At 54.0% G+C, this 18,257-nt stretch overlaps 1 protein-coding gene across 2 annotated transcripts in view; it reads left to right on the top strand.

Moving 5' to 3' along the window:
• The window catches only part of CC2D1B (coiled-coil and C2 domain containing 1B), a 408,633-nt gene that overhangs the window by 225,182 nt on the left and 165,194 nt on the right, over nucleotides 1-18,257 (top strand). The window lies entirely within an intron of this gene.

Below are 18,257 nucleotides of genomic sequence, written 5' to 3'. Positions count from 1 at the left end.
GGAGGTACTGCGAGTGGGGGAGGAGTGGTTACAGCAGTGTTGCGGGTGGGGGAAGGGCAGGTGCGGTGGTGCCGCAGGTGGGGGGTGCTGCGGGTAGGGGAGGGGGTTTGGAGCCACTGCGGGTGGTGGAGGGGTGTGTGTGGGTGCCGCGGATGGGGCCTGGAGGTAATTAGAGTGGGGGAGGGTCGGGTAATGCTTCTCCTCCTGGAAGCAGCTAAGCTGCTGTCCTCCCTTTGGCAGTGGCTCTCCCGGAGACTCGCACAGCAGCCAGTCACTATTGTTAGCGCCGGTGTCCCAACGCGCCGCATTACAGGGAAGAAGATGCACGCAATAAACTACAGCTCCCAGCAGGAATGCTTCGACGCTAAGGGCTGCTGGGAGCTGTAGTATATGTAGTGTCTCTACTTCCCTGTAATGCGGCGCGTTGGGACACCGGCGATAACAATAGTGACTGACTGGCTGAATCAGTGTAAAAGGTGAGAGTGCTGTGCAGTGTCAGTGACACTGCACACCCACTGCACTGCACTGCACTGCACTGTCACCTTTTACATTGATTCAGCGTCCAGACATTACCCTCCGTGATATCACCCACTCTATCCGTTACATTAGCCATCTCGGGGCTTCCAGGCTGGCAGGCCAGGTGCTGTGTTGCGGAGTCAGGGCCTCTGGGGATCTGGGCGCGGTTGTGGTGGGGAGGCACTTCTGTGACATCACACACAGAGGAGGCTCCGGGGCTCAGAGATGCAGGGAGGGCTATGAGAGCCTTCCGCTACACCGCTTTCATACACATCTATGCCGGTGGCCGCAGCAGCTTTTGTTCCACCTGCGCCGCGGCCAGGGAGTGGGGATTGTTGATGGCGGAGGAGGCAAGTGGACTGGCAGCAGGACATAGGACGCTGCAGTAAAAGGATTTCCCCCCCCTATCTACAGCGCAGAGACTTGCTGCAGATGCAGTGACACACCCTCCAGCTGCAACTTTTTGGCAGGTACAGTAACTTTTTTTTACTGTCTGTACCGATTTTTGACTCTCCAAACTTCCATTGAAAGTAATGGAAAGGGTCGTGGCCACATCCCTTTACCCATGGCCACGCCCCCTTTTGGAATTTGTAGCGATGTTTATGTGTAAAGTGTTGGAGGGTGTGTTGCTGCAGATGCAGTGGGCCTATTTTGGGGTGTAGACCTGGAGCTGCTTCTCCATCTGTCCCATTGCTAATCCTGCTCTGGGAACACACAGCAGCCAAAGGGCAGAGCCTCCCATTGGATGTAACCTGTGTGGGAGGGCGTTTCTCACCCAATCAGCTGTGGACTGGGTGTGATAGACCTGCTGCTTACCCAATGAGAGCTCCTAGCCACGCCCAGCGTTATACACACAGGCACAGAGTCACAGATCTGGCCTATTATATAGGTGATTTCTACTTCTCATCCATCCGCTTGTGGGGCACTAGACCGCAAGGACATAGAACCTTGTACATCCCAATCTGCAGGGTACTTTTGTTTTACATAACATAAGAGAGAAAAAACTTGGAGTGACGACAGATGGATTTACCCATTTAATTTAATAAAACAAAAAAAGCATAAAAATACAAAACTAGTATGATAGTAAGTACATAGAAACCGTAATTATGTATCTGATATTAGTGTCCCAGTGAGAGCAATGGCTTTTCAGAGGCCGTACGGATCCCAACCATTAATGATGTTCCACAGAGAAAACTTCAGCAACAGTGATTCAGAGTATGTGAATAGATCCATTTGTAGCAATCCAGCAATTATTATCAGAGTAGCGATTAATAGTGCTCCGGGATATTGCAGAGGAACGGCCTTGGCGTGGAACTTCTATTCTGCTTCCTCCCGTAATTGTACTTATATTCAAAGTACAATGCCGTACTACAACAAGGTGCTGAATGATACACTATCTGTGTGCACAATATGGTAATGTGTGGCAGTGCCTAGGTTAGTAGCTGGTGTACACATCCGGCACCTCTCGTGGTCTCGGTCATAGTATTCCATGCTCCGTCACGCAGAGCTGTGGGCACAATATGGTAATGTGTGGCAGTGCCCAGGTTAGTAGCTGGTGTACATATCCGGCACCTCTCGTGGTCTCGGTCATAGTATTCCATGCTCCGTCACGCAGAGCTGTGGGCACAATATGGTAATGTGTGGCAGTGCCCAGGTTAGTAACTGGTGTACACATCCGGCACCTCTCGTGGTCTCGGTCATAGTATTCCATGCTCCGTCACGCAGAGCTGTGGGCACAATATGGTAATGTGTGGCAGTGCCCAGGTTAGTAGCTGGTGTACACATCCGGCACCTCTCGTGGTCTCGGTCATAGTATTCCATGCTCCGTCACGCAGAGCTGTGGGCACAATATTGTAATGTGTGGCAATGCCCAGGTTAGTAGCCGGTGTACACATCCGGCACCTCTCGTGGTCTCGGTCATAGTATTCCATGCTCCGTCACGCAGAGCTGTGGGCACAATATGGTAATGTGTGGCAGTGCCCAGGTTAGTAGCTGGTGTACACATCCGGCACCTCTCGTGGTTTCGGTCATAGTATCCCATGCTCCGTCACGCAGTGCTGTGGGCACAATATGGTAATGTGTGGCAGTGCCCAGGTTAGTAGCTGGTGTACACATCCGGTACCTCTCGTGGTTTCGGTCATAGTATTCCATGCTCCGTCACGCAGAGCTGTGGGCACAATATGGTAATGTGTGGCAGTGCCCAGGTTTGTAGCTGGTGTACATATCCGGCACCTCTCGTGGTCTCGGTCATAGTATTCCATGCTCCGTCACGCAGTGCTGTGGGCACAATATGGTAATGTGTGGCAGTGCCCAGGTTAGTAGCTGGTGTACACATCCGGTACCTCTCGTAGTTTCGGTCATAGTATTCCATGCTCCGTCACGCAGTGCTGTGGGCACAATATGGTAATGTGTGGCAGTGCCCAGGTTAGTAGCTGGTGTACACATCCGGCACCTCTCGTGGTCTCGGTCATAGTATTCCATGCTCCGTCACGCAGTGCTGTGGGCACAATATGGTAATGTGTGGCAGTGCCCAGGTTAGTAGCTGGTATACACATTCGGCACCTCTCGTGGTCTCGGTCATAGTATCCCATGCTCCGTCACGCAGAGCTGTGGGCACAATATGGTAATGTGTGGCAGTGCCCAGGTTAGTAGCTGGTGTACATATCCGGCACCTCTCGTGGTCTCGGTCATAGTATTCCATGCTCCGTCACGCAGAGCTGTGGGCACAATATGGTAATGTGTGGCAATGCCCAGGTTAGTAGCTGGTGTACATATCCGGCACCTCTCGTGGTGTCTGTCATAGTATTCCATGCTCCGTCACGCAGAGCTGTGGGCACAATATGGTAATGTGTGGCAGTGCCCAGGTTTGTAGCTGGTGTACATATCCGGCACCTCTCGTGGTCTCGGTCATAGTATTCCATGCTCCGTCACGCAGAGCTGTGGGCATAGTATGGTAATATGTGGCAGTGCCCAGGTTAGTAACTGGTGTACACATCCGGCACCTCTCGTGGTCTCGGTCATAGTATTCCATGCTCCGTCACGCAGAGCTGTGGGCACAATATGGTAATGTGTGGCAGTGCCCAGGTTAGAAGCTGGTATACACATCCGGCACCTCTCGTGGTTTCGGTCATAGTATTCCATGATCCGTCACGCAGAGCTGTGGGCACAATATGGTAATGTGTGGCAGTGCCCAGGTTAGTAGCTGGTGTACACATCCGTCACCTCTCGTGGTCTCTGTCATAGTATTCCATGCTCCGTCACGCAGAGCTGTGTGCACAATATGGTAATGTGTGGCAGTGCCCAGGTTAGTAGCTGGTATACACATCCTGCACCTCTCGTGGTCTCTGTCATAGTATTCCATGCTCCGTTACGCAGAGCTGTGGGCACAATATGGTAATGTGTGGCAGTGCCCAGGTTAGTAGCTGGTGTACATATCCGGCACCTCTCGTGGTCTCTGTCATAGTATTCCATGCTCCGTCACGCAGAGCTGTGTGCACAATATGGTAATGTGTGGCAGTGCCCAGGTTAGTAGCTGGTATACACATCCTGCACCTCTCGTGGTCTCTGTCATAGTATTCCATGCTCCGTTACGCAGAGCTGTGGGCACAATATGGTAATGTGTGGCAGTGCCCAGGTTAGTAGCTGGTGTACATATCCGGCACCTCTCGTGGTCTCTGTCATAGTATTCCATGCTCCGTCACGCAGAGCTGTGGGCACAATATGGTAATGTGTGGCAGTGCCTAGGTTAGTAGCTGGTGTACATATCCGGCACCTCTCGTGGTCTCGGTCATAGTATTCCATGCTCCGTCACGCAGAGCTGTGGGCACAATATGGTAATGTGTGGCAGTGCCTAGGTTAGTAGCTGGTGTACATATCCGGCACCTCTCGTGGTCTCGGTCATAGTATTCCATGCTCCGTCACGCAGAGCTGTGGGCACAATATTGTAATGTGTGGCAGTGCCCAGGTTAGTAACTGGTGTACACATCCTGCACCTCTCGTGGTCTCAGTCATAGTATTCCATGCTCCGTCACGCAGAGCTGTGGGCACAATATGGTAATGTGCGGCAGTGCCCAGGTTAGTAGCTGGTGTACACATCCGGCACCTCTCGTGGTCTCGGTCATAGTATTCCATGCTCCGTCACGCAGAGCTGTGGGCACAATATGGTAATGTGTGGCAGTGCCCAGGTTAGAAGCTGGTATACACATCCGGCACCTCTCGTGGTCTCGGTCATAGTATTCCATGCTCCGTCACGCAGAGCTGTGGGCACAATATGGTAATGTGTGGCAGTGCTCAGGTTAGTAGCTGGTGTACACATCCGTCACCTCTCGTGGTCTCGGTCATAGTATTCCATGCTCCGTCACGCAGAGCTGTGGGCACAATATGGTAATGTGTGGCAGTGCCCAGGTTAGTAGCTGGTGTACACATCCGGCACCTCTCGTGGTTTCGGTCATAGTATTCCATGCTCCGTCACGCAGAGCTGTAGGCACAATATGGTGATGTGTGGCAGTGCCCAGGTTAGTAGCTGGTGTACACATCTGGCACCTCTCGTGGTCTCGGTCATAGTATTCCATGCTCCGTCACGCAGAGCTGTAGGCACAATATGGTGATGTGCGGCAGTGCCCAGGTTAGTAGCTGGTATACACATCCGGCACCTCTCGTGGTCTCGGTCATAGTATTCCATGCTCCGTCACGCAGAGCTGTGGGCACAATATGGTAATGTGTGGCAGTGCCCAGGTTAGTAACTGGTGTACACATCCGGCACCTCTCGTGGTCTCGGTCATAGTATTCCATGCTCCGTCACGCAGAGCTGTGGGCACAATATGGTAATGTGTGGCAGTGCCCAGGTTAGTAGCTGGTGTACACATTCGGCACCTCTCGTGGTCTCTGTCATAGTATTCCATGCTCCGTCACGCAGAGCTGTGGGCACAATATGGTAATGTGTGGCAGTGCCCAGGTTAGTAGCTGGTGTACACATTCGGCACCTCTCGTGGTCTCTGTCATAGTATTCCATGCTCCGTCACGCAGAGCTGTGGGCACAATATGGTAATGTGTGGCAGTGCCCAGGTTAGTAGCTGGTGTACACATTCGGCACCTCTCGTGGTCTCTGTCATAGTATTCCATGCTCCGTCACGCAGAGCTGTGGGCACAATATGGTAATGTGTGGCAGTGCCCAGGTTAGTAGCTGGTGTACACATTCGGCACCTCTCGTGGTCTCAGTCATAGTATTCCATGCTCCGTCACGCAGAGCTGTGGGCACGGGGGAGAGAGCGAGTACTTAGCAGAAGTCGCCATAAACTTCTATCAGCACCAGATAACTGTAAGCTGCGCCTCGTGTTAATGGTAATGGCGGCAGAGCCTCATACTCCGTCAATACGCTGGAGCACGGCTGCCAAGTGGACGAGAGTGTAGCGAGTTGGATCAGGTCCTTTTACTGGTGCGTATCTTTGGCTCTATATACTGCCCTGACCGCCTGTGTTTAATAAAATCTCCAGTGGAGCTGTCTGTGAACCAGATTATGCTGTGGAATACCCTGTCCTGATACTCCCTCCTGCACCCTACATGGAATAGTCCTCCGGCATGGACCCTTTCATTGCCGAGGCTGTTGATGATCAGGATTGTAGCGCTGTGACTGTACTAGGGAGTGGCAGGATGATTGATGTTCCGCTCCCAGTTCCTGTGAGAATGTCAGAGATTTATATTGATGTCCGGGTCCTGGTATATGTTCCGGAGAGGAAGTAGTAAAGGGTGGAAGGAGCGCAAGTGATAGTTTGTAGCAGAGCGCCTGTCACCACTCCTCCTCCTTTGTGTGTTATCAGCGCCTGTCACCACTCCTCCTCCTTTGTGTGTTATCAGCTCCTGTCACCACTCCTCCTCCTTTGTGTGTTATCAGCGCCTGTCACCACTCCTCCTCCTTTGTGTGTTATCAGCGCCTGTCACTCCTCCTCCTCCTTTGTGTGTTATCAGCGCCTGTCACTCCTCCTCCTCCTTTGTGTGTTATCAGCACCTGTCACCACTCCTCCTCCTTTGTGTGTTATCAGCGCCTGTCACCACTCCTCCTCCTCCTTTGTGTTCTCAGCGCCTGTCACCGTTCCTCCTCCTTTGTGTGTTCTCAGCACCTGTCACCGCTCCTCCTCCTTTGTGTGTTCTCAGCACCTGTCACCGCTCCTCCTCCTTTGTGTGTTATCAGTGCCTGTCACCACTCCTCCTCCTCCTTTGTGTTCTCAGCGCCTGTCACCGCTCCTCCTCCTTTGTGTGTTATCAGCGCCTGTCACTGCTCCTCCTCCTTTGTGTGTTATCAGCTCCTGTCACCACTCCTCCTCCTTTGTGTTCTCAGCGCCTGTCACCGCTCCTCCTCCTTTGTGTGTTATCAGCGCCTGTCACCGCTCCTCCTCCTCCTTTGTGTTCTCAGCGCCTGTCACCGCTCCTCCTCCTTTGTGTGTTATCAGCGCCTGTCACCGCTCCTCCTCCTCCTTTGTGTTCTCAGCGCCTGTCACCGCTCCTCCTCCTTTGTGTGTTATCAGCTCCTGTCACTCCTCCTCCTCCTTTGTGTGTTCTCAGCGCCTGTCACCGCTCCTCCTCCTGTGTGTTATCAGCGCCTGTCACCGCTCCTCCTCCTGTGTGTTATCAGCACCTGTCACCGCTCCTCCTCCTGTGTGTTATCAGCGCCTGTCACCGCTCCTCCTCCTCCTTTGTATCCTCAGCGCCTGTCACCGCTCCTCCTCCTCCTTTGTGTTCTCAGCGCCTGTCACCGCTCCTCCTCCTTTGTGTGTTCTCAGCACCTGTCACTCCTCCTCCTCCTTTGTGTTCTCGGCACCTGTCACCGCTCCTCCTCCTCCTTTGTGTTCTCAGCGCCTGTCACCGCTCCTCCTCCCCTTTGTGTTCTCAGCACCTGTCACCACTCCTCCTCCTCCTTTGTGTTATCAGCACCTGTCACCACTCCTCCTCCTCCTTTGTGTTATCAGCACCTGTCACCACTCCTCCTCCTTTGTGTTATCAGCACCTGTCACCACTCCTCCTCCTCCTTTGTGTTATCAGCACCTGTCACCGCTCCTCCTCCTCCTTTGTGTGTTCTCAGCACCTGTCACCACTCCTCCTCCTCCTTTGTGTATTATCAGCACCTGTCACCACTCCTCCTCCTCCTTTGTGTATTATCAGCACCTGTCACCGCTCCTCCTCCCCTTTGTGTTCTCAGCACCTGTCACTGCTCCTCCTCCTCCTTTGTGTATTATCAGCACCTGTCACCACTCCTCCTCCTCCTTTGTGTATTATCAGCACCTGTCACCGCTCCTCCTCCCCTTTGTGTTATCAGCACCTGTCACCACTCCTCCTCCCCTTTGTGTTATCAGCACCTGTCACCACTCCTCCTTTGTGTGTTATCAGCACCTGTCACCACTCCTCCTCCTCCTTTGTGTATTATCAGCACCTGTCACCACTCCTCCTCCTCCTTTGTGTGTTATCAGCACCTGTCACCACTCCTCCTCCCCTTTGTGTTATCAGCACCTGTCACCACTCCTCCTCCTCCTTTGTGTATTATCAGCACCTGTCACCGCTCCTCCTCCTCCTTTGTGTGTTATCAGCACCTGTCACCACTCCTCCTCCTTTGTGTATTATCAGCACCTGTCACCACTCCTCCTCCTCCTTTGTGTTCTCAGCACCTGTCACCACTCCTCCTCCCCTTTGTGTTCTCAGCACCTGTCACCACTCCTCCTCCCCTTTGTGTTCTCAGCACCTGTCACCACTCCTCCTCCCCTTTGTGTTCTCAGCACCTGTCACCACTCCTCCTCCTTTGTGTGTTATCAGCACCTGTCACCACTCCTCCTCCCCTTTGTGTTCTCAGCACCTGTCACCACTCCTCCTCCCCTTTGTGTTCTCAGCACCTGTCACCACTCCTCCTCCTTTGTGTGTTATCAGCACCTGTCACCACTCCTCCTCCCCTTTGTGTTCTCAGCACCTGTCACCACTCCTCCTCCTCCTTTGTGTTCTCAGCACCTGTCACTGCTCCTCCTCCCCTTTGTATCCTCAGCGCCTGTCACTGCTCTTCCTCCCCTTTGTGTTCTCAGCACCTGTCACCACTCCTCCTCCTCCTTTGTGTTATCAGCACCTGTCACCACTCCTCCTCCTCCTTTGTGTGTTCTCAGCGCCTGTCACCGCTCCTCCTCCTCCTTTGTGTGTTCTCAGCGCCTGTCACTGCTCCTCCTCCTTTGTGTGTTCTCAGCACCTGTCACCACTCCTCCTCCCCTTTGTGTTATCAGCACCTGTCACCACTCCTCCTCCCCTTTGTGTTATCAGCACCTGTCACCACTCCTCCTCCCCTTTGTGTTATCAGCACCTGTCACCGCTCCTCCTCCTCCTTTGTGTGTTATCAGCACCTGTCACCACTCCTCCTCCTCCTTTGTGTGTTCTCAGCGCCTGTCACCACTCCTCCTCCCCTTTGTGTTATCAGCACCTGTCACCACTCCTCCTCCCCTTTGTGTTATCAGCACCTGTCACCACTCCTCCTCCCCTTTGTGTTATCAGCACCTGTCACCGCTCCTCCTCCTCCTTTGTGTGTTATCAGCACCTGTCACCACTCCTCCTCCTCCTTTGTGTTATCAGCACCTGTCACCACTCCTCCTCCTCCTTTGTGTTATCAGCGCCTGTCACCGCTCCTCCTCCTCCTTTGTGTTATCAGCGCCTGTCACCACTCCTCCTCCCCTTTGTGTTATCAGCGCCTGTCACCGCTCCTCCTCCTCCTTTGTGTGTTATCAGCACCTGTCACCACTCCTCCTCCCCTTTGTGTTATCAGCGCCTGTCACCACTCCTCCTCCCCTTTGTGTTATCAGCGCCTGTCACCGCTCCTCCTCCTCCTTTGTGTGTTTTCAGCGCCTGTCACTGCTCCTCCTCCTTTGTGTGTTATCAGCACCTGTCACCACTCCTCCTCCCCTTTGTGTTATCAGCACCTGTCACCACTCCTCCTCCTCCTTTGTGTGTTTTCAGCGCCTGTCACTGCTCCTCCTCCTTTGTGTGTTATCAGCACCTGTCACCACTCCTCCTCCCCTTTGTATTATCAGCACCTGTCACCACTCCTCCTCCTCCTTTGTGTTATCAGCACCTGTCACCACTCCTCCTCCTCCTTTGTGTGTTCTCAGCGCCTGTCACCGCTCCTCCTCCTCCTTTGTGTGTTCTCAGCGCCTGTCACTGCTCCTCCTCCTTTGTGTGTTATCAGCGCCTGTCACCACTCCTCCTCCCCTTTATGTTATCAGCACCTGTCACCACTCCTCCTCCTCCTTTGTGTGTTCTCAGCGCCTGTCACTGCTCCTCCTCCTTTGTGTGTTATCAGCGCCTGTCACCACTCCTCCTCCTCCCCTTTATGTTATCAGCACCTGTCACCACTCCTCCTCCTCCTTTGTGTATTATCAGCACCTGTCACCGCTCCTCCTCCTCCCCTTTATGTTATCAGCACCTGTCACCACTCCTCCTCCTCCTTTGTGTATTATCAGCACCTGTCACCACTCCTCCTCCCCTTTGTGTTATCAGCACCTGTCACCACTCCTCCTCCCCTTTGTGTTATCAGCACCTGTCACCACTCCTCCTCCTCCTTTGTGTGTTCTCAGCGCCTGTCACCGCTCCTCCTCCTTTGTGTGTTATCAGCACCTGTCACCACTCCTCCTCCTTTGTGTGTTATCAGCGCCTGTCACCACTCCTCCTCCTCCCCTTTATGTTATCAGCACCTGTCACCACTCCTCCTCCTCCTTTGTGTATTATCAGCACCTGTCACCACTCCTCCTCCCCTTTGTGTTATCAGCACCTGTCACCACTCCTCCTCCCCTTTGTGTTATCAGCACCTGTCACCACTCCTCCTCCTCCTTTGTGTGTTCTCAGCGCCTGTCACCGCTCCTCCTCCTTTGTGTGTTATCAGCACCTGTCACCACTCCTCCTCCCCTTTGTGTTATCAGCACCTGTCACCACTCCTCCTCCCCTTTGTGTTATCAGCACCTGTCACCACTCCTCCTCCCCTTTGTGTTATCAGCGCCTGTCACCACTCCTCCTCCCCTTTGTGTGTTATCAGCGCCTGTCACCGCTCCTCCTCCTTTGTGTGTTATCAGCGCCTGTCACCACTCCTCCTCCCCTTTGTGTTATCAGCACCTGTCACCACTCCTCCTCCCCTTTGTGTTATCAGCACCTGTCACCACTCCTCCTCCCCTTTGTGTTATCAGCACCTGTCACCACTCCTCCTCCTCCTTTGTGTGTTTTCAGCACCTGTCACCACTCCTCCTCCCCCTTTGTGTGTTCTCAGCGCCTGTCACTGCTCCTCCTCCTTTGTGTGTTATCAGCGCCTGTCACTGCTCCTCCTCCCCCTTTGTGTTCTCAGCGCCTGTCACCACTCCTCCTCCTCCTTTGTGTATTATCAGCACCTGTCACCACTCCTCCTCCTCCTTTGTGTGTTCTCAGCGCCTGTCACTGCTCCTCCTCCTTTGTGTGTTATCAGCACCTGTCACCACTCCTCCTCCTCCTTTGTGTTATCAGCACCTGTCACCGCTCCTCCTCCTCCTTTGTGTTATCAGCACCTGTCACCGCTCCTCCTCCTCCTTTGTGTGTTCTCAGCGCCTGTCACTGCTCCTCCTCCTTTGTGTGTTATCAGCGCCTGTCACCACTCCTCCTCCTCCTCCTTTGTGTTATCAGCACCTGTCACCACTCCTCCTCCCCTTTGTGTTATCAGCACCTGTCACCGCTCCTCCTCCTCCTTTGTGTGTTCTCAGCGCCTGTCACCGCTCCTCCTCCTCCTTTGTGTGTTCTCAGCGCCTGTCACCGTTCCTCCTCCTTTGTGTGTTCTCAGCGCCTGTCACCGTTCCTCCTCCTTTGTGTGTTCTCAGCGCCTGTCACCGTTCCTCCTCCTTTGTGTGTTCTCAGCGCCTGTCACCGTTCCTCCTCCTTTGTGTGTTCTCAGCGCCTGTCACCGTTCCTCCTCCTTTGTGTGTTATCAGCACCTGTCACCGCTCCTCCTCCCCCTTTGTATCCTCAGCGCCTGTCACCACTCCTCCTCCTCCTTTGTGTGTTATCAGTGCCCGTCACCGCTCCTCCTCCCCCTTTGTGTTCTCAGCGCCTGTCACTGCTCCTCCTTTGTGTGTTCTCAGCACCTGTCACCACTCCTCCTCCTTTGTGTTTTCTCAGCGCCTGTCACTGCTCCTCCTCCTTTGTGTGTTATCAGCACCTGTCACCACTCCTCCTCCTCCTTTGTGTGTTCTCAGCACCTGTCACCACTCCTCCTCCCCTTTGTGTTCTCAGCACCTGTCACCACTCCTCCTCCTCCTTTGTGTTATCAGCACCTGTCACCACTCCTCCTCCCCCTTTGTGTGTTCTCAGCGCCTGTCATCGCTCCTCCTCCTCCTTTGTGTGTTCTCAGCGCCTGTCACCGTTCCTCCTCCTTTGTGTGTTCTCAGCGCCTGTCACCGTTCCTCCTCCTTTGTGTGTTCTCAGCGCCTGTCACCGTTCCTCCTCCTTTGTGTGTTCTCAGCGCCTGTCACCGTTCCTCCTCCTTTGTGTGTTATCAGCACCTGTCACCGCTCCTCCTCCCCCTTTGTATCCTCAGCGCCTGTCACCACTCCTCCTCCTTTGTGTGTTATCAGCGCCTGTCACTGCTCCTCCTCCTTTGTGTGTTATCAGTGCCTGTCACCGCTCCTCCTCCCCCTTTGTGTTCTCAGCGCCTGTCACCGCTCCTCCTCCTTTGTGTGTTCTCAGCGCCTGTCACCGCTCCTCCTCCTTTGTGTGTTATCAGCGCCTGTCACTGCTCCTCCTCCTTTGTGTGTTATCAGCACCTGTCACCACTCCTCCTCCTCCTTTGTGTGTTATCAGCACCTGTCACCACTCCTCCTCCCCTTTGTGTTATCAGCACCTGTCACCGCTCCTCCTCCCCCTTTGTATCCTCAGCGCCTGTCACTGCTCTTCCTCCCCTTTGTGTTATCAGCACCTGTCACTGCTCCTCCTCCTCCTTTGTGTGTTCTCAGCGCCTGTCACTGCTCCTCCTCCTTTGTGTGTTCTCAGCACCTGTCACCACTCCTCCTCCCCGTTGTGTTATCAGCACCTGTCACCACTCCTCCTCCTCCTTTGTGTGTTCTCAGCGCCTGTCACCACTCCTCCTCCTCCTTTGTGTGTTCTCAGCGCCTGTCACCACTCCTCCTCCTCCTTTGTGTGTTCTCAGCGCCTGTCACTGCTCCTCCTCCTTTGTGTGTTATCAGCACCTGTCACCGCTCCTCCTCCCCTTTGTGTTATCAGCGCCTGTCACCACTCCTCCTCCCCTTTGTGTTATCAGCACCTGTCACCACTCCTCCTCCTCCTCCTTTGTGTGTTCTCAGCACCTGTCACCACTCCTCCTCCTTTGTGTGTTATCAGCACCTGTCACCACTCCTCCTCCTCCTTTGTGTTATCAGCACCTGTCACCACTCCTCCTCCCCTTTGTGTTATCAGCGCCTGTCACCGCTCCTCCTCCCCCTTTGTATCCTCAGCGCCTGTCACCACTCCTCCTCCTCCTTTGTGTATTATCAGCACCTGTCACCGCTCCTCCTCCTCCTTTGTGTGTTATCAGCACCTGTCACCACTCCTCCTCCTTTGTGTATTATCAGCACCTGTCACCGCTCCTCCTCCTCCTTTGTGTGTTATCAGCGCCTGTCACCGCTCCTCCTCCTTTGTGTGTTATCAGCGCCTGTCACTGCTCCTCCCCTTTGTGTTATCAGCACCTGTCACTACTCCTCCTCCCCTTTGTGTTATCAGCACCTGTCACCACTCCTCCTCCTCCTTTGTGTGTTATCAGCGCCTGTCACCGCTCCTCCTCCTTTGTGTGTTATCAGCACCTGTCACCACTTCTCCTCCCCTTTGTGTTATCAGCACCTGTCACCACTCCTCCTCCTCCTTTGTGTGTTCTCAGCGCCTGTCACCGCTCCTCCTCCTTTGTGTGTTATCAGCACCTGTCACCACTCCTCCTCCCCTTTGTGTTATCAGCACCTGTCACTACTCCTCCTCCCCTTTGTGTTATCAGCACCTGTCACCACTCCTCCTCCTCCTTTGTGTGTTCTCAGCGCCTGTCACCGCTCCTCCTCCCCTTTGTGTTATCAGCACCTGTCACTACTCCTCCTCCCCTTTGTGTTATCAGCACCTGTCACCACTCCTCCTCCTCCTTTGTGTGTTCTCAGCGCCTGTCACCGCTCCTCCTCCTTTGTGTGTTATCAGCACCTGTCACCACTCCTCCTCCCCTTTGTGTTATCAGCACCTGTCACCACTCCTCCTCCCCTTTGTGTTATCAGCACCTGTCACCACTCCTCCTCCTCCTTTGTGTGTTATCCGCGCCTGTCACCGCTCCTCCTCCTTTGTGTGTTATCAGCGCCTGTCACCACTCCTCCTCCCCTTTGTGTTATCAGCACCTGTCACCACTCCTCCTCCCCTTTGTGTTATCAGCACCTGTCACCACTCCTCCTCCTCCTTTGTGTGTTATCAGCACCTGTCACCACTCCTCCTCCCCTTTGTGTTTTCAGCACCTGTCACCACTCCTCCTCCTCCTTTGTGTGTTATCAGCGCCTGTCACTGCTCCTCCTCCTTTGTGTATTATCAGCACCTGTCACCGCTCCTCCTCCTCCTTTGTGTGTTCTCAGCGCCTGTCACTGCTCCTCCTCCTTTGTGTGTTATCAGCACCTGTCACCACTCCTCCTCCCCTTTGTGTTATCAGCACCTGTCACCACTCCTCCTCCCCTTTGTGTTATCAGCACCTGTCACCGCTCCTCCTCCTCCTTTGTGTTATCAGCACCTGTCACCGCTCCTCCTCCCCTTTGTGTTATCAGCACCTGTCACCGCTCCTCCTCCTCCTTTGTGTTATCAGCACCTGTCACCACTCCTCCTCCCCTTTGTGTTATCAGCACCTGTCACCACTCCTCCTCCCCTTTGTGTTATCAGCACCTGTCACCGCTCCTCCTCCTCCTTTGTGTGTTCTCAGCGCCTATCACCGCTCCTCCTCCCCCTTTGTGTGTTCTCAGCGCCTGTCACCGCTCCTCCTCCTCCTTTGTGTGTTCTCAGCGCCTGTCACCGTTCCTCCTCCTTTGTGTGTTCTCAGCGCCTGTCACCGTTCCTCCTCCTTTGTGTGTTCTCAGCGCCTGTCACCGTTCCTCCTCCTTTGTGTGTTCTCAGCGCCTGTCACCGTTCCTCCTCCTTTGTGTGTTCTCAGCGCCTGTCACCTTTCCTCCTCCTTTGTGTGTTCTCAGCGCCTGTCACCGTTCCTCCTCCTTTGTGTGTTCTCAGCGCCTGTCACCGTTCCTCCTCCTTTGTGTGTTCTCAGCGCCTGTCACTGTTCCTCCTCCTTTGTGTGTTCTCAGCGCCTGTCACCGCTACTCCCCCTTAGTGTGATATCAGCTCCTGTCACCGCTCCTCCTCCCCTTTGTGTTATCAGCGCCTTTCACCGCTCCTCCTCCTTTGTGTGTTATCAGCGCCTGTCACCGCTCCTCCTCCCCCTTTGTGTTATCAGCGCCTGTCATTGCTCCTCCTCCTTTGTGTGTTCTCAGCGCCTGTCACCGTTCCTCCTCCTTTGTGTGTTCTCAGCGCCTGTCACTGTTCCTCCTCCTTTGTGTGTTCTCAGCGCCTGTCACCGTTCCTCCTCCTTTGTGTGTTCTCAGCGCCTGTCACCGCTCCTCCTCCTTTGTGTGTTCTCAGCGCCTGTCACCGTTCCTCCTCCTTTGTGTGTTCTCAGTGCCTGTCACTGTTCCTCCTCCTTTGTGTGTTCTCAGCGCCTGTCACCGCTCCTCCTCCTTTGTGTGTTCTCAGCGCCTGTCACCGTTCCTCCTCCTTTGTGTGTTCTCAGCGCCTGTCACCGCTCCTCCTCCTTTGTGTGTTCTCAGCGCCTGTCACTGTTCCTCCTCCTTTGTGTGTTCTCAGCGCCTGTCACCGCTCCTCCTCCTTTGTGTGTTCTCAGCGCCTGTCACCGCTCCTCCTCCTGTGTGTTCTCAGCGCCTGTCACCGTTCCTCCTCCTTTGTGTGTTCTCAGCGCCTGTCACTGTTCCTCCTCCTTTGTGTGTTCTCAGCGCCTGTCACCGCTCCTCCTCCTTTGTGTGTTCTCAGCGCCTGTCACCGCTCCTCCTCCTTTGTGTGTTCTCAGCGCCTGTCACCGTTCCTCCTCCTTTGTGTGTTCTCAGCGCCTGTCACTGTTCCTCCTCCTTTGTGTGTTCTCAGCACCTGTCACCGCTCCTCCTCCTTTGTGTGTTCTCAGCGCCTGTCACCGCTCCTCCTCCTTTGTGTGTTCTCAGCGCCTGTCACCGTTCCTCCTCCTTTGTGTGTTCTCAGCGCCTGTCACCGTTCCTCCTCCTTTGTGTGTTCTCAGCGCCTGTCACCGTTCCTCCTCCTTTGTGTGTTCTCAGCGCCTGTCACCGCTCCTCCTCCTTAGTGTGTTATCAGTGCCTGTCACTGCTCCTCCTCCTTAGTGTGTTATCAGCGCCTGTCACCACTCCTCCTCCTTTGTGTGTTATCAGCGCCTGTCACCACTCCTCCTCCCCTTTGTGTTATCAGCGCCTTTCACCACTCCTCCTCCTTTGTGTGTTATCAGTGCCTGTCACCGCTCCTCCTCCCCTTTGTGTTATCAGCGCCTTTCACCGCTCCTCCTCCTTTGTGTGTTATCAGCGCCTGTCACCGCTCCTCCTCCCCTTTGTGTTATCAGCGCCTGTCACTGCTCCTCCTCCTTTGTGTGTTATCAGCGCCTGTCACCGCTCCTCCTCCTTAGTGTGTTATCAGTGCCTGTCACCGCTCCTCCTCCCCTTTGTGTTATCAGCGCCTGTCACCGCTCCTCCCCCTTAGTGTGTTATCAGTGCCTGTCACCGCTCCTCCTCCCCTTTGTGTTATCAGCGCCTGTCACCGCTCCTCCCCCTTAGTGTGTTATCAGTGCCTGTCACCGCTCCTCCTCCCCTTTATGTTATCAGCGCCTTTCACCGCTCCTCCTCCTTTGTGTGTTATCAGCGCCTGTCACCACTCCTCCTCCCCTTTATGTTATCAGCGCCTTTCACCGCTCCTCCTCCTTTGTGTGTTATCAGCGCCTGTCACCGCTCCTCCTCCCCTTTATGTTATCAGCGCCTTTCACCGCTCCTCCTCCTTTGTGTGTTATCAGTGCCTGTCACCGCTCCTCCTCCCCTTTGTGTTATCAGCGCCTGTCACCGCTCCTCCCCCTTAGTGTGTTATCAGTGCCTGTCACCGCTCCTCCTCCCCTTTGTGTTATCAGCGCCTGTCACCGCTCCTCCCCCTTAGTGTGTTATCAGTGCCTGTCACCGCTCCTCCTCCCCTTTGTGTTATCAGCGCCTGTCACCGCTCCTCCCCCTTAGTGTGTTATCAGTGCCTGTCACCGCTCCTCCTCCCCTTTATGTTATCAGCGCCTTTCACCGCTCCTCCTCCTTTGTGTGTTATCAGCGCCTGTCACCACTCCTCCTCCTTTGTATGTTCTCAGCATCTGTCACCGCTCCTCCTCCTCCTGTGTGTTATCAGCACCTGTCACCGCTCCTCCTCCTCCTCCTGTGTGTTATCAGCACCTGTCACCGCTCCTCCTCCTGTGTGTTATCAGCGCCTGTCACCGCTCCTCCTCCTGTGTGTTATCAGCGCCTGTCACCACTCCTCCTCCTCCTGTGTGTTATCAGCACCTGTCACCGCTCCTCCTCCTGTGTGTTATCAGCGCCTGTCACCGCTCCTCCTCCTGTGTGTTATCAGCGCCTGTCACCGCTCCTCCTCCTGTGTGTTCTCAGCGCCTGTCACCGCTCCTCCTCTTTTGTGTGTTATCAGCGCCTGTCACCGCTCCTCCTCCCCCTTTGTATTATCAGCACCTGTCACCGCTCCTCCTCTTTTGTGTTATCAGCGCCTGTCACCGCTCCTCCTCCCCCTTTGTGTGTTATCAGCGCCTGTCACCGCTCCTCCTCCCCCTTTGTATTATCAGCGCCTGTCATCGCTCCTCCTCCTCCTTTGTGTGTTATCAGCGCCTGTCACCGCTCCTCCTCCCCCTTTGTATTATCAGCGCCTGTCACCGCTCCTCCTCCCCCTTTGCTTGTTATCAGCGCCTGTCTGAATAAATCCCACTTGATCTGGGTAGATTAGGAAAGGTAATATAGACGCTAGACGGTTAGGTAAGATTTTTGCAGATATTTCCACATTTAATAGGGATATTGGTCTGTAGTTACCCTGTCTCTGTCTGGCTTTGGTGGTGGCGGTCTCGAGTGAGTTGCCCTCCAATAGTGAGCTGAATAAAAGCTTATGCATCTGGGAGTAAAGGCTTGGATAGTTTCTTATAATAGAGGCTTGTGAATCCATTGGGGCAGTGTAGATCTGTTATGGCGTCTAGAATTTCTTCCTTCGTTATAAGAGAATTGAGGGCGGTGGTTTGAGATGAGGAAAGTGTTTGCAAGCAGTAAGAGTCTAAGGGGGAAATTTACTAAAGCTTCTAAAACGGAGAATTGGTGATGTTGCCCATAGCAACCAATCAGATGCGGTCTATCATTTTCTAAAAGGCAATAGAGAAATGATAGACAGAATCTTATTGGTTGCTGTGGGCAGTATCGCCAATTCTCTGTTTTAGAAGCTATATACCCACAGATGGCACCAGGTTTGTGGCAGCAGGAGTCAGGTTATAGAGAGTCCTAAAGGAACGGAATTACCTTGCCATCCTTTGGGGATTATGAGTAACAGAGACATCAGAAAACATGGTATACGGTTTCGAGTACGTTTTGCTCGCAGTTGATGGGCAAGTAAAGAATCTG

This window comes from Pseudophryne corroboree, chromosome 9 (genome assembly GCF_028390025.1).
Source record: "Pseudophryne corroboree isolate aPseCor3 chromosome 9, aPseCor3.hap2, whole genome shotgun sequence".
Lineage (NCBI taxonomy): Eukaryota > Metazoa > Chordata > Amphibia > Anura > Myobatrachidae > Pseudophryne > Pseudophryne corroboree.
The sequence above is the reverse complement of the archived record's forward strand: the minus strand, read 5'-3'. Positions and strand labels throughout refer to the sequence as shown.